Genomic DNA, 14,446 nt, shown 5'->3' on the forward strand with positions numbered 1-14,446 from the left:
ACCTCCACATCAGCTGCTAGAAGCGGGCCACATCCTCCCTGACTGAATTGAACTCGTTATCGCTGGCCTTTCTCTTGATTGGTACTCCCTTCTTTTCATGTGCCTGTATATTTATACCTGCCTCAGATGGAAAGCAGCTGGGGAACATTTCAACTTGCCCGGGCACTCATTAATGGGTCTAAAAGTGTCTGTATTATTTCAAAGTAATTTCACAAGTCCTCTGGAGAGAGAAACGACAGAACTGGGTTTCATTTACAAGTTTTGACGCTTTGGATAGGCAGCTGCTTTCCACATACTAATGACATAAAATGCAAAGAATACTTATAGCCAACTCTATTTGCCTCATTTAGCATGGACACTCTAATTGACAGCATTTTCCTCTCCATTGCTTCCCTTCTCTTTCCTTCCCCATCCCCTCTCTCTCTGCTGTTTGCAAACTGGACTGCTTTACGCCATTCATCTGAAGAAGTGGGTTGTACCCATGAAAGCTCACGATCCCACCTATGTGTTTTGTTATTCTTTAAGGAGCTCCAGGACTATTTGCTATTTATTTAGGGTGGATTGTCTACTAGAAAATACAACTGATTTCTTCTCCACTGTGTCTCGGTGGCACTCCATCTTATTCCTCTTAGCTATTGCTGATGTCGAGAGACGTTTTGTAGGTAGATGCTGTGCAACACAGTTAACCTTGTTAGTGAAACCAATTCTATTTTTTGTAACCACAGTATTCTCCCCGAGGGGAGGTGCACCGTTCCTGGAGGTACTGCAATACCAGGTCGATGCGTGGAGTGGATGGAGCAAGCTCCTATTCCATCTCCCTGTTCCAAAAATCCATTTAATATATAGTCCTCAGATAGAGGACGTATCAGATATTAAACTGATAAGAACAGATACTACACTTGATCTTAGCCAAAAGGCCGAGAAGCGATACCAATACGCTAAAAATCGAGGCAGCCCTCCCTGTCCGAGAGCTCTCCACATCACGACGAGGAGCTCCCGGACAGGGAGACAGGAAGACAGGGACCAAGCGCCGTCAACGAGACTTTGATCACTATGAATCTCTAAGTGACAATGCCCCCACCACATGACTCTAATCTAATAATTCAAAGTGAACTCAACACACAATTCTGCTCAAAAAAGTGAGAATTCGTTCAATCTGGTTCCTCTCGCTGCTGTTCCTGGTTGCTGACACAGACTCCTAAATTGCATAAACCAACCCACTTCCTGTGACGTAGTCTTTCACTGTTAACTCTTGCAGCAAAAGAAAATGTATGCAAGCTTGATCCGGGAGCGGCCAGAGCACAGCACACGAGGCTCAGGTTGCTCTCTTACGCTTACAGTGAGGTTCCTGGAAACGCACCCATACCTACCTCTAGGGGCTGAGCTTCAGGGGATAGCCGAGTTAGTCTGTTACAGAAACCCTACGTTCCAGCGTAATTCTCCCCCATTAACACAGGACCACACAGTGCAGCACCCTGCCATGATGGTGCTGGTGGTGAGGTCATTGGCTACCATATTGACTATTTATAGAACTCCCCAAGCGAGAAAACTGGGCCTTGTGTGCCTCCCACTCTTGCTATGAGTGGGGGAGGTGCAGCAATTAGCCTTTAATGTTAGGTGGGGTCTTCCAGAAAGCTGAGAGGCTCCAAGCTCTCTCTCCTGCTCTTTGGGCGGAAGGGTTGGGGTTCCTGCTAGTGGTGCTCGAGCGATTGGACCTGCATGCTTTGCCAATACCCTCTGCTTTGAGTTAGTTTACATGAAGAATCTGAACTCTGGCAGGGTATGCCCCATACATTAGGTATTGGAGGAAGAGTCCTGGGGTGTTTTTGCTGGGATATGAGCAGTAACTTTCTCTACATGCTGCACACTAATCACAATAAAAGGGCATTATTTACTGAACTCCGCTGCTTAACACTGCCTGGACTGAGATTTCTCATGCGAAGTCTGGCAAACAGTCTAGTTTCACCCCCATTTAACCCCAGCAACAACCTGCTCCAGGCACTTAGGGTAGGTCTACACAGCAACGTTGTTTTGGAATAACGGTCGTTATTTCAAAATAATAAAGCGAGCGTCTACACGGCAAGTGAGTTATTTCAACATTATTTCTAAACGACAGGCGGCTTCTTTCAGCGTTGGTAAACCTCATTCTGCGAGGAATAACGCCTCAATGGAAATAGCTATTTTGAAGAAGGGGTGTGTAGTCAGGACAGCTGCAGTTATTTCAAAAGAAGGGGCCTCCAGCCCTTCCCAAGGTCTCCTGCTGGCCGCTCTGTCTCCACTCAGCCAAACTCTAGTGCCTCCTTCCACTGGAGCCCTTAAAACTGCAGCTTCAGGGGAAAGGGCTTGTGGCAGACAAGAGGCCCTGACAGCCCTGAGCCACTCAGCTGCTGCCATTGCCTCAATGGTTAGAAAAATGAGCCAGTCTCCTGCTCCCAGCCAGCCCTCCACAGCTCCCAGGGAGTACGCCAGCACCCCCTGGAGCCTGCATAGGCCTGACGGAGGCACACGCCTCCCTAGTCTGGTGCAGAGATCCTGGATCTCATTGAGGTCTGGGGCAAGGAGGCAAACCTCCAGGATCCCCGTACCAAACCCAGGAATGCAGATGTCTATGCTGGATGGCTGAGCGCCTGGCCAACGAAGGCACAAGTGCACCCAGGAGCAGGTGCGGATGAAAGTGAAGGAGCTCCACCAGGCATACACCAGGGCCTGAGAGCGCAGCTTCCGCTCCAGGGCAGACCCCCACACCTGCCCTTTCTTCAGGAGCTGGACTGCATCCTAGGGGGCGGCGCAGTCCCCCACATAGCGGACTCAGGATGGTTGCCCTCCCAGGGGAAGGAAGAGGAGGAGCCAGATGAGCTGAGCTCTGTCACCCTTTTGACTCATGGCCACTGTACACACAGGCTGCAGGAGGTGGGAGGTGAGGAACTGGGCACACTCCTGGCTTGGCCTGTGCACATGAGAGCATGTGGGTGCAGGTGGCACGACACTCCAGGGCGCACAGCCCCAGAAGGCTGCACCAGAGGACCCCTCCCCACAGGGTGTCTGGAGAGGCCTGCCATACTCGTGACACCGGGGTGGGACACTGCCTCTCCACAAGCCACCACTAGAAGAAGGCTAGGGGGACACACAGCAGTACCGCACGGCACACAGTACACAGCATGCCTGCCCTCTCCGGGCAGCATCTGCTCCCGGGGACAGAGCAGCGAGGTGCAGGAGCATCTGCCGCTCACACACACCTGCGCCCTCCAGTGGGCAGTGGTACAAGTCCTCTCCCTGTGGGGTGCCGCCACTGCTCAACCCGGTGGCACAGAGGGAAGCCCAGCCAACCTGTGGTCCCCCCTCCTGCCTGCATGATCCTGGCCTGCCCAGCATCTTCACATGACTGCTTGTCTCTGGGGCAGATGGGTAGTGAGGATTCCCTCCCCTGCAGGAAAGGGCCCCCTGGCCAGAGCGCACAGGGCCTTGCGCCAAGCACATCGCCATCGTCTGAGCCGACAACGCTCGCTTGGCTCAGGGAGGAGGGCAAGGCTGGGATGTCTGACCGTCTCTCTTTATTCTCCACCGCCAGGCCAGCTGCGAGAGGGGGGCGGTCAACACCACCCGGGGCAGTTCCGAGGGACTCGCAGGCACTGGAGACCTAGGGATGACGTCCAGAGGGAGCACCTCACGGCACACTGTCCATAGAGCAGACCTTCGACCGCAGGCTTCAGGAAGACTTTCAGCTGCAGGGAGACAGCTAGTGAGAGATGCTGGATCAGGGCCGCACCACGTGCGCGGCTGTGCCAGCCCTGGTCATCAGTATGTGGCCTGCACCTGCTCTCACTTCCGCACCTGCCCCTGATCCTTCCCCGGCTCCTCCTGCTTCTTCCCCAAGCCCATTCCCTCCCTGCCCTGTGGCCACCACACCCATGGTGCTGGGATCCCCAGAGCCAGGTGCCACTACCAGCCTCATCCTTGAGCTGCTCCTCTCCCCTCCAAGGTTTTCATCCCCCCCATTCCCTCTCTTCTCCCCTCTCCCAGGTTCTTTCCCCAATCCCTCCCCAGTTATTTTGACCCCAGATTAAAACCATACAGAGTTTGTTTAACAAAAAAAAGTCTGTTTGATTGTCTCTGCAGGGGATGAGTTGGGAGGAAAGGCAGAGAGGGGCTAGGCACAGACCCCTAGTGGGGAGGCCCTGGGAAGAGTAGCACTGGGGTCCTTGTAAGAAACTTTCCCTCAGGGCCTCCTGGTTGTGTACTGTGCCTTGATGGGCCTGCCAGAGGGCAGCCGTGCACAGCTGCTTGAAGGCCTTGCTGATGCGGTCAGCCTCTGCCCCCCTCCCTGGTAGAAATGTCTCCCCCTTCTGTTCACAAATATTGGGGTGCACACACCACACCGCCACCCTGTGTGGGATGTTCCGCTTCCTGACATCCAGCCAGGTCAGGAGGCATCTGGACCGCACTTTCAGATGCCTGAGAGTGGCCTCCACCACCATGCAGTCCCTGCTGAGCCAGAAATTGTTGTTACGTGGAGGGGTCAAGGTGGCTGGTGTAGGGCTTCCTGAGCCAGAGCAAGAGAGGGTTGGCTGTGTTGCCCACCATGCACATGGGCATGTCCACGTCCCCGACCCTGATGGCGTGCGGGAAAAAGTTTTGGCGTGCTGCTTCCAGAACACGCGGGTGTCGTGCGCCTTCCCCCACCACTCAACATCGGTGTCCGAACACTGGCCCTAGTGGTGCATGACGGCCTGCAGGACCATCGAGAAGTATCCCTTCTAGTTGATGTAGAGAGATGCCCGGTGGTCAGGGGCCCGGATGCAGCTGTGGGTGCCATCAGTAATCCCCCCTCCCACATTTGGGGAAGCCCATGGCAGCAAAGCTGGCGACAATGGTGTCACGGATGACCTTGCACAGGAGGATGGTGTTGATGGCCTGTACCACCTGGAGACAGACAAACAGAGGGTGGCCAGAGCCCTCAGGAGGCCCCCAAACCCAAATTCCCATTCTCCCCCCACCCCACACACACATCCCAGGAGCAAACCTCCCCCTTACTCCGTCCCCTGGCAGGGCTTTGTGAGGGCAGGCCTGAAAACACCTCCCAGGGAGGGGGCTTGTACCACCAGCATTCCCCCTATCCCAAGGGAACCCCATTCCAGAGTCCACTCCCTTCCTGGGACACGAGCCTGAGCGCGCCGTATCTGCATGACCCCGGCCCCGACGGTTAATCTCCCTGCGCCAAACTAGTTCCCAACGGATCAATGGCTGTACGGCTTGGCGAGCTTCCACAGGGCGATGGCAACCTGCTTCTGGACGGAGTTGGCATGTCTCACGTGAGGGTCACAGAGCTCCAAAAAGGTGTCCTCCCTCCTCCGGAAATTCTGGCGCTACTGCTGGTCGCCCCCCTGTTCCATGACGAACCGGTCAGCACTGGTGTCCAGACGCCAGAAGTGGCCATGCACAGGGTGCAGGGGAGGGCGGGTGCGCTTCAGCAGCATGAACCGCACCTGCAGAGAGCAGAGGAGGGTCTTCAAGCAGAGCTGCGGGTTGGGATCCCGCAGGGCCTGGGAGGCAGCCTGCAGAAACTGCTGCATGAGTTGCTGCAATAGCCGTAGACTCCCCAGAGGCAGCTCCAGCTCCATGGCTAAAGAGCTGAGGTGTCTGCAAGGGCAACCGCAGCAGACAAGAGAAGAGGCTTTGCTGTCCCTCTAGGAGGTAATAGAGATGTAGCCGTGTTAGGCTGGTGTAGCTGAAACAAAAGAGAGGACTATGCAGTGCTTTAAAAACTAACAAGATGGTTTATTAGTTTTCGTGGGCCAGATCAAAATTGTGGAAGAGAAGTGGCATGGCCATATATACCAAAGGGATACAATCAAAAAAATGTGAACACATATAAAATTGACAAATCAGATTCTAGAACAAGGGTGGCCTTAAATGCGAGTTAGCGTCTAATCCATCCAATAGCTCAGTGCTATTTCCGTAAGCTTTGGGTGTGTAGATGCTCTGTTTTGAAATAAGCTGTTTTGGAATATTTCTTCTGAAACTGCCTATTCCAAAATAAACCTGCCGTGTAGACGTAGCCTTAGAGACAGAACACACATGTGCAGTAGGTGTAATTTCGGTTTGAGGTGGAGCATTAAGAACAACAGGCCCCAACCTCTGAATATTTTGCAGAGACATGTAGCGGATCCACAAGCACCACACAACTTTGGAGTCGGTAAGAATTTAATCTTTGGTTCCCTGCTCTCTCTCTGGGAGGGGGCAGCTTGATATTTACATGGAGACAAATGCCGATTGTGGAGGCAGCCACATTTAATTTTAATTTAATTTAATTGTATTGTATTTCATTTCAAGAGCCACCCTGTTTTCTCCTTTCCTGGGGTGAGTTTGACCGATACTCCAGGTTTGGAGAAGGTGCATGGCGCCCTCTAGGGCCCACTGACAATACTGTGGAGAAACTTGAAAAACAACAAATAGTCCTGCAACACCTACCTTAGAGACTAACAAAAAGCTCATCACCTAATAAACCATCTTGTTAGTCTTTAAAGTGCTACATAGTCCTGGTTTCTGTTTCAACAAAAATGTAGGTTGTTATCATGAGCTTTCGTGGGCACAGCCCACTTCTTCGGATGCATGGAGTTTAAGGGGTTGTGCATTTCCCCACCCCATCCAGCTGCTGAGACTTGTAGTGGCTAGTGCTCTGCATGAATGGCATTCATGGTCTGTTGGAAGAGTAAATCGTCGGCCCAGCAAACAGCTTTTCGGCTGCTTCAGTCCACTTCACCGTATCAGGACCCAGGGCTTTTATCAGATCTGTCAGGTGATTTGTTCTGGTGGCAAAATAGGGAACGAACCATCTATAATACCCCTCCCCCCCCCACCCAGGAATGCTATTGGGCCAAGGCCAGTTCTGAATGGCCTCCAGCTTATTCACCTGGTGTTACACCATTCCACTTCCTACAATACAGCTGCAGTATTTCACATTACCAAGTCCCAGGGCGCACTTGGCTGGGTTAGCCATAAGGCTGACCTGTCTTAGGGTATTCATCACCGCTTCCAGTTTTCTAGATGAGTCTCCCAATTGGGGTATGAATCATGATGTCGTTGAGGAATGCTGCCACGTAACCCGCATAGGGGCATAGGGAGCTGTTCATGAGGCGTTGAAAGGTGGCACAAGCCCCATGTAGTCCGAAAGGGGGGACAGTATATTGAAATAAGTCCTCAGCTGTAGTACTGGAAGGGTTGTAGGATCAAAAACCATCCGGATACTCTCGCGTCGTCTTTGTTGAGCTGCATACGCTAAAGATGTTCATGGTCCGGCAGAAGAGCCCATGTAGTCTGAAAGGGGGAACAGAATATTTAAATAAGACGTTCGGTGTAGAAAATGCAGATTTTTCTTTTGCTTCTTTGCCCAAGGGAATCTGCCAATACCCCCTCATTAAATCTAGGGTTGTCAAAAAAGGGACGGTGCCCAAGCAGTCGTCTAACTCATCATTACGGGGTATAGGGTATGTGTCAAACTAGGATATTTCATTCAACAGCTGAAAGTCATTCCATAACCAAGTCGTACCATTGGGCTTTGGCACAGAAACAATTGAGCTACCCCTTTCACTATGGGATAGCTCAATGATTCCCAACTCCAACATCCTCTCTACTTCAGCCATAACACCTTCCCTCTTTTCAGCAGGGACCCAATAGAGTCTCAGTGTAATTTTGACGCCAAGGTTTCTGGTAATGTGGTGATATACCTCAGTCCTTCAGCCTGGCTTAGTTGAAAACACATCCCGATTAGGTAATCAAGATGATCAAAAAACACTCTTTTGGTGTGATGTCAGGAAAGGGGATATCTTGACTTGATCGTGTGAGGTATCTTCCTGGTTTGGAGAGTCCTGCTTGACCACACACACCTCTCTGGAATACCATGGTTTGAAGAGATTCATGTGACAAGCCTATTACTCTTTCCAGCATCCTGGCTGCCTTATGTTATAGCTGATTCTCCCCCATAGTTTCTACCAGCTCACAATGCCCCTGCCATTGGGCCAAAAGCTTGCGCTCTGCCCTGGGCACCACCACTATCACTCAATGCTCTGGCTGGAGATGTCATACTCTTCCCTGGCAGTTGTAATGAGTTTTCTGGGCCTCCTGGGCCTTTCATGTGTTCCTGTACAATGGGAGGGACTCAGGCTATTTCCTCTCTCATCTGCAAGACGTGCTCACTTATGTTCTTCCCTGTATTAGGTTCTGCCTCCCAGAATTCTTCACCAATATCCAGGATGCCACGAGGGTGGTGTCCATATAATAGTTCAAAGGTGAGAATCCAGTAGATAGAGGCCTGAGGTACCTCCTGGCTAACGAACATCAGGGAAAGTAGCAGTGTATCCCACTCCTTCCAATCTTGACGTACTAGTTTCTGTATCATAGCTTTGAGGGTTCGATTGAACCTTTCAACCACTACTTAGGGTTTGGACAGAGGTCCTTATGGTATGGCTACGGAGTAGACTGCAGAGGTCCTTGCTCAGTTTTGATGTAAATGGGGTTCTTTGGTCTGTCAATATATCTTTCAGTAGTCCCAACCAGGTAAAGATTTCTAATAATGCTTTCGCTATTGTTTTTGAGGATGTATTCCGCAGTGGTATAGCTTCGGGGTACCAGGTTGCGTAGTTTAAGATGACCAGGGTAAACTGGTGACCTCACATCTTTTCTCTAAATGTCCTAGCAGGTCCATGGCGATATGCTCCAATGGGACTTCTATGACGGAGGGGCATGAACAGTGTTTGCACGTGGGTCCGACAGCTGTGCAGCTAAGAGTCAGGGCATGCTGTGCAATACCAGCGTACATCCTCATGTACTCCCAGCCAAAAGACCTTCTGTAGGATCTGTGCTAGGGTCTCTTACCCCGAGATCTCCCCCGCCCCCGTCCCCAAACAGATGACTGCGGGCAAGGCTTAATATGGCTTCCTGGTGCTTCTGAAGTACTATGAGCTGCTGTACCACCTTCCCTCTATGGAGGTGACCCAGGATAGGAGATCCTACTTCATGATGAAGTATGGTCCGGACCCCTGGGTTTTCCCTTTCACCAGGACTCTATTTCTGTCACCTCCTTCCTAATGTTGTCTTATCTGGGGTCTTCAGCTTGATCTCGCCCCCAAATTTTCCCTCACTGGGCCAATTGGCCCAAATTCTCGTGAACTAGTTTCTGCTGCCTCTATCTGATCCGAGGTATTAAATGCAGGCCAACCTCTGACACTCCCTTCTCCAGGGAAGTCGCCTCTCTGGCTGCTGAGCTGGTCTGCCCACCAGAGCAGCCTTCTGGTTCTGGGCTAGAATTCGGGTTCCCAGTGCCACGGTGGCCCTCCTTTTTGTTGTTGTTGTGGTTGTTTTTTTCGTTTCCTTTCCTTTCACTTCCTCGTAGGGGTGGGGAACAAATCGGGGATGTTTTGGCAAAAATTGGAGGTTGACAATCTCTGGCAGCCACTTACTGCCTTCTTTTAGTTCACCTTCTTTTATGAGACAAGACAGGCCCAACAAAGAAACCAACAGAACACCACTGGCCATCACCTACAGTCCCCAACTAAAAGCTCTCCAACGCATCATCAGTGATATATGACCCATCCTGGACAATGATTCCTCGCTCTCACAGACCTGGGGAGGCAGGCCAGTCCTTGCCTACAGGCAACCCGCCAACCTGAAGCAAATTCTCACCAGCAACTACACACCGCACCACAGAAACTCGAACTCAGGAACCAGTCCCTGCAACAAACCTCGGTGCCAACTCTGCCCACATATCTGCACCAGCAACCCCATCACAGGACCTGACCACGTCAGCCGCACCATCACGGGTTCATTCACCTGCACATCTACCAATGTAATAGACGCCATCATGGGCCAGCAATGCCCCTCTGCCATATGCACTGGCCAAACCGGACAGTCCCAACGTAAAAGAATAAACGGACACAAATCAGATATCAGGAATGGTAACCTACAAAAACCAGTAAGAGAACTCTTCAGTCTCCTCGGACACACACTAGCAGATGTAAAAATAGCCATCCTGCAAGAAAGAAAGTTCAAAAACAGACTCCAAAGAGAAACTACAGAGCTACAATTCATTTGCGAATTTGATCCTATCAATTTAGGATTGAACAAAGACTGTGAATGGCTAGCCAACTACAAAAGCAGTTTCTCCTCTCTTGGTGTTCACACCTCCACATCAGCTGCTAGAAGCGGGCCACATCCTCCCTGACTGAATTGAACTCGTTATCGCTGGCCTTCCTCTTGATTGGTACTCCCTTCTTTTCATGTGCCTGTATATTTATACCTGCCTCAGATGGAAAGCAGCTGGGGAACATTTCAACTTGCCCGGGCACTCATTAATGGGTCTAAAAGTGTCTGTATTATTTCAAAGTAATTTCACAAGTCCTCTGGAGAGAGAAACGACAGAACTGGGTTTCATTTACAAGTTTTGACGCTTTGGATAGGCAGCTGCTTTCCACATACTAATGACATAAAATGCAAAGAATACTTATAGCCAACTCTATTTGCCTCATTTAGCATGGACACTCTAATTGACAGCATTTTCCTCTCCATTGCTTCCCTTCTCTTTCCTTCCCCATCCCCTCTCTCTCTGCTGTTTGCAAACTGGACTGCTTTACGCCATTCATCTGAAGAAGTGGGTTGTACCCATGAAAGCTCACGATCCCACCTACGTGTTTTGTTATTCTTTAAGGAGCTCCAGGACTATTTGCTATTTATTTAGGGTGGATTGTCTACTAGAAAATACAACTGATTTCTTCTCCACTGTGTCTCAGTGGCACTCCATCTTATTCCTCTTAGCTATTGCTGATGTCGAGAGACGTTTTGTAGGTAGATGCTGTGCAACACAGTTAACCTTGTTAGTGAAACCAATTCTATTTTTTGTAACCACAGTATTCTCCCCGAGGGGAGGTGCACCGTTCCTGGAGGTACTGCAATACCAGGTCGATGCGTGGAGTGGATGGAGCAAGCTCCTATTCCATCTCCCTGTTCCAAAAATCCATTTAATATATAGTCCTCAGATAGAGGACGTATCAGATATTAAACTGATAAGAACAGATATTAATTGATCTGGAGCATATGCGAGGCTTCCAGGCAAGGGCCGAGCGTTGGGCAGTCAGGCGAAACGCCCCGCGTATGTCAGGGTACTGACTTGGGAACCGTTATGACGCCAATACAGCCTACTGACCCGACCCCTACCTTTCCGCGGGTCGCGCTCCGAGAGAATGTTGATCTTAGCCAAAAGGCCGAGAAGCGATACCAATACGCTAAAAATCGAGGCAGCCCTCCCTGTCCGAGAGCTCTCCACATCACGACGAGGAGCTCCCGGACAGGGAGACAGGAAGACAGGGACCAAGCGCCGTCAACGAGACTTTGATCACTATGAATCTCTAAGTGACAATGCCCCCACCACATGACTCTAATCTAATAATTCAAAGTGAACTCAACACACAATTCTGCTCAAAAAAGTGAGAATTCGTTCAATCTGGTTCCTCTCGCTGCTGTTCCTGGTTGCTGACACAGACTCCTAAATTGCATAAACCAACCCACTTCCTGTGACGTAGTCTTTCACTGTTAACTCTTGCAGCAAAAGAAAATGTATGCAAGCTTGATCCGGGAGCGGCCAGAGCACAGCCCACGAGGCTCAGGTTGCTCTCTTACGCTTACAGTGAGGTTCCTGGAAACGCCCCCATACCTACCTCTAGGGGCTGAGCTTCAGGGGATAGCCGAGTTAGTCTGTTACAGAAAAAACAACCACAAATGGTCTGGTAGCACTTTATAGACTAACAAAACATGTAGATGGAATCATGAGCTTTCGTGGGCACAGCCCACTTCTCTGCAGCAAAGTTGTGGGGATACAGGCTTCTGCCAGAGACAGTTGGTTCCTGCTGGGAGAGGTTGGGCATGGTGTAAAGGTTTGCCCCACCTTTCCGTCCCCGCAACAGCTTGAGAAACACCTCTCCCTCTTTCCCTCGGCTACCCCTCCTTCCAGCTGCCAGCTGCGTGCTCTGTGTGGAGAAGCAGCAGCAAACAGCTGGGAACTGTAGGGAAAGAAGCCTCTGCTTTAGCTTCTTGGGGAGAGGCGGAAGGAAAAGCAATGTCTCTCCCTGCAGTTCCCAGCTGTTCGTGACTGTCACTACCCAAGGTGCTGCTCCCAACTTGCCTGCTCCTGCAGCTGCCATGCAGGGAGGGGGCTGGTGGTACTATGTGCTCCGGCGTAACTCTCTCAAACTCACCGCCAGGCGTACATAAAGTACTTACAGTATCTTGCAGTACTGATTCAAGTCCTTGCTGCTCTTGTCTGATTGCTGCATGTACACCCTGCCCTGAGCTGATACCCGATTCTTACACTCAATTGAGAAAAATAAGAATTGAGAGAAACTGTGCAGTGAAATCTTTTCTTGAAGGTAGTTTTCTAACAGTGGTGTGGGCAACATGGCTCATGCCAAATAACGCAGTAGTAGGGACAAATACCTCAATTAGATATTCAACAGAGCTTGATAAACGTATGACTGGAATCTAACGTTTTAGCTGAGGTCTGTAGGTAACGGCCAGTGCCGTTCTGTTGCTCTCTTTGTTGGATTATTACCTATAGCCCACAGCTAAAACCCCTCCAATGCATCATCATGGATCTAATCTAGTGGAGGATTCCTCACTCACAGCCCTTGAGGGGCAGGCCAGTCCTCACTTACAGACAGCCCCCAACCTGATGCACACGCTCAACACCAACCACGCAGTCCACGACAGAATGACTAACTCAGGGGCCAATCCCTGCAACAAACCCTATTGCCGGCAGAGTCCACATATCTACCCTAATGACACTCTCATAGCACCTTACCACATCAGCCATGCCATCAAAGGTTGATTCATCTGTACGTAGGATATATGCCACCGTACGCCAGCAGATTGGACAGACTGGACTGTCTCTGCGCTACAGAATAAATGGATAGAATTGGACGTCAAGGATGTTAACATACAAAAACCAGTGGGAGAACATTTTAACCTCTATGGACGCACAGCTACAGACTTGAAAGTTGCCGTTCTCAAGAAAAAAGGGCTGTAACCTGAAACTGCTGAGCTGGAATGGATATGCAAATTTGACACCATCAGAATGGGTCTGAATAGGGACCGAGAGAGGCTCTGTCATTACAATGAGTAATTTCCCCTTCAGGTATTCACACCTTCTTATTCACATCCACCCCGATTGAATTAGCTCTAATGTAACTCTCCCATCCCTGTATCTCTACCATCTGTTTCTACTCTTTAGCTTCATGCATCTGACGAAGTGAGCTGCAACTCACAAAAGCTTATGCCATAATAAAACTGTTAGGCTATGTCTACACTGGCACCGTTTTCCGGAAATGCTTAAAATGGAACAGTTTTCTGTTATAAGTATTTCCGGAAAAAGCGCATCTATATTGGCAGGATGCTTTTCCGGACAAGCACTTTTTCCGGAAAAGCGTCCGTGGCCAATGTAGACGCGCTTTTCCGGAAAAAAGCCCCGATCGTCATTTTCGCGATCGGGGCTTTTTTGCGGCAAAGACTACTGGGCTGTCTACACTGGCCCTTTTCCAGAACAGTTTTTTGGGAAAAGGACTTTTGCCCGAACGGGAGCAGCATAGTTTTTCCGGAAAAGCACTGACAATTTTACAGTAGATAGTCATTGCTTTTCCGGAAAAGCAAGCGGCCAGTGTAGATAGGTTTCAAGTTATTCCGGAAAAGCGACTGCTTTTCCGGAAGAAGTGGCCCAGTGTAGACAGCCTACGTCTTTAAGGTGCCGCTGAACTCCTTGTTGTTTTTGCTGAAACATATTTAGATAGAATGGTGACTTCTAGCGGTTCATAAGCTTCCCCTGATACTTTACATTGCATGTGTTCTAGGGCACTCCCCCAAAGTATAGTGTGTTATAGTGGCCATATGATCCCTTTTGGTTCTAAGTCTTATAGCACACAATAGTTCAGCCTATAGATGATTTTAATTCTTTAATCATGGTTATTGGGCACTTTGCAGGGGTAACTGGGAGAAATTTAGTGGCCCGGTACATGAAGGAGGTAAGACTAAATGATCCGGTGGTCATTAAGTTCTTCTGAACTTAAACTCTATCGGTCTGATTCAAAGGGCCAAAACTTTGTTTGTGTAGTCCATAAATTATCCCTAATCCTGGGCAAACCATATACAGAGATTTTCCTAAGTAAAAAAATCGGAGGGGTAGCCGTGCTATTCTGAATCTGCATAAACAAGGAGAAGGCCCGTGGCACCTTATAGCCTAACAGATTTATTGGAGCATATGTTTCCTGGGCAAAGACCCACTTTGTCAGATGCACATAGTGGAAATTCCAGAGGCAGGTATAAATATACAGGCACATGAAAAGAAGGGAGTACCAATCAAGAGGAAGGCCAGAGATAACGAGGTCAATTCAGTCAGGGAGGATGTGGCCCG

The 14,446-nt window shown here is 49.9% G+C and overlaps 1 non-coding gene and 1 pseudogene across 1 annotated transcript; both read right to left on the reverse strand.

Moving 5' to 3' along the window:
• Nucleotides 1-738: 738 nt before the first annotated feature.
• On the reverse strand, nt 739-929 carry LOC142818536 (U2 spliceosomal RNA). Its single transcript, XR_012896043.1, has one exon. It is a non-coding gene; the product is annotated as a U2 spliceosomal RNA (small nuclear RNA).
• A 9,983-nt stretch (nt 930-10,912) lies between these two features.
• Nucleotides 10,913-11,087, reverse strand: LOC112546816 (U2 spliceosomal RNA; annotated as a pseudogene).
• Nucleotides 11,088-14,446: the final 3,359 nt, after the last annotated feature.

This window comes from Pelodiscus sinensis, chromosome 15 (assembly GCF_049634645.1).
Source record: "Pelodiscus sinensis isolate JC-2024 chromosome 15, ASM4963464v1, whole genome shotgun sequence".
Taxonomy (NCBI): Eukaryota; Metazoa; Chordata; order Testudines; family Trionychidae; genus Pelodiscus; species Pelodiscus sinensis.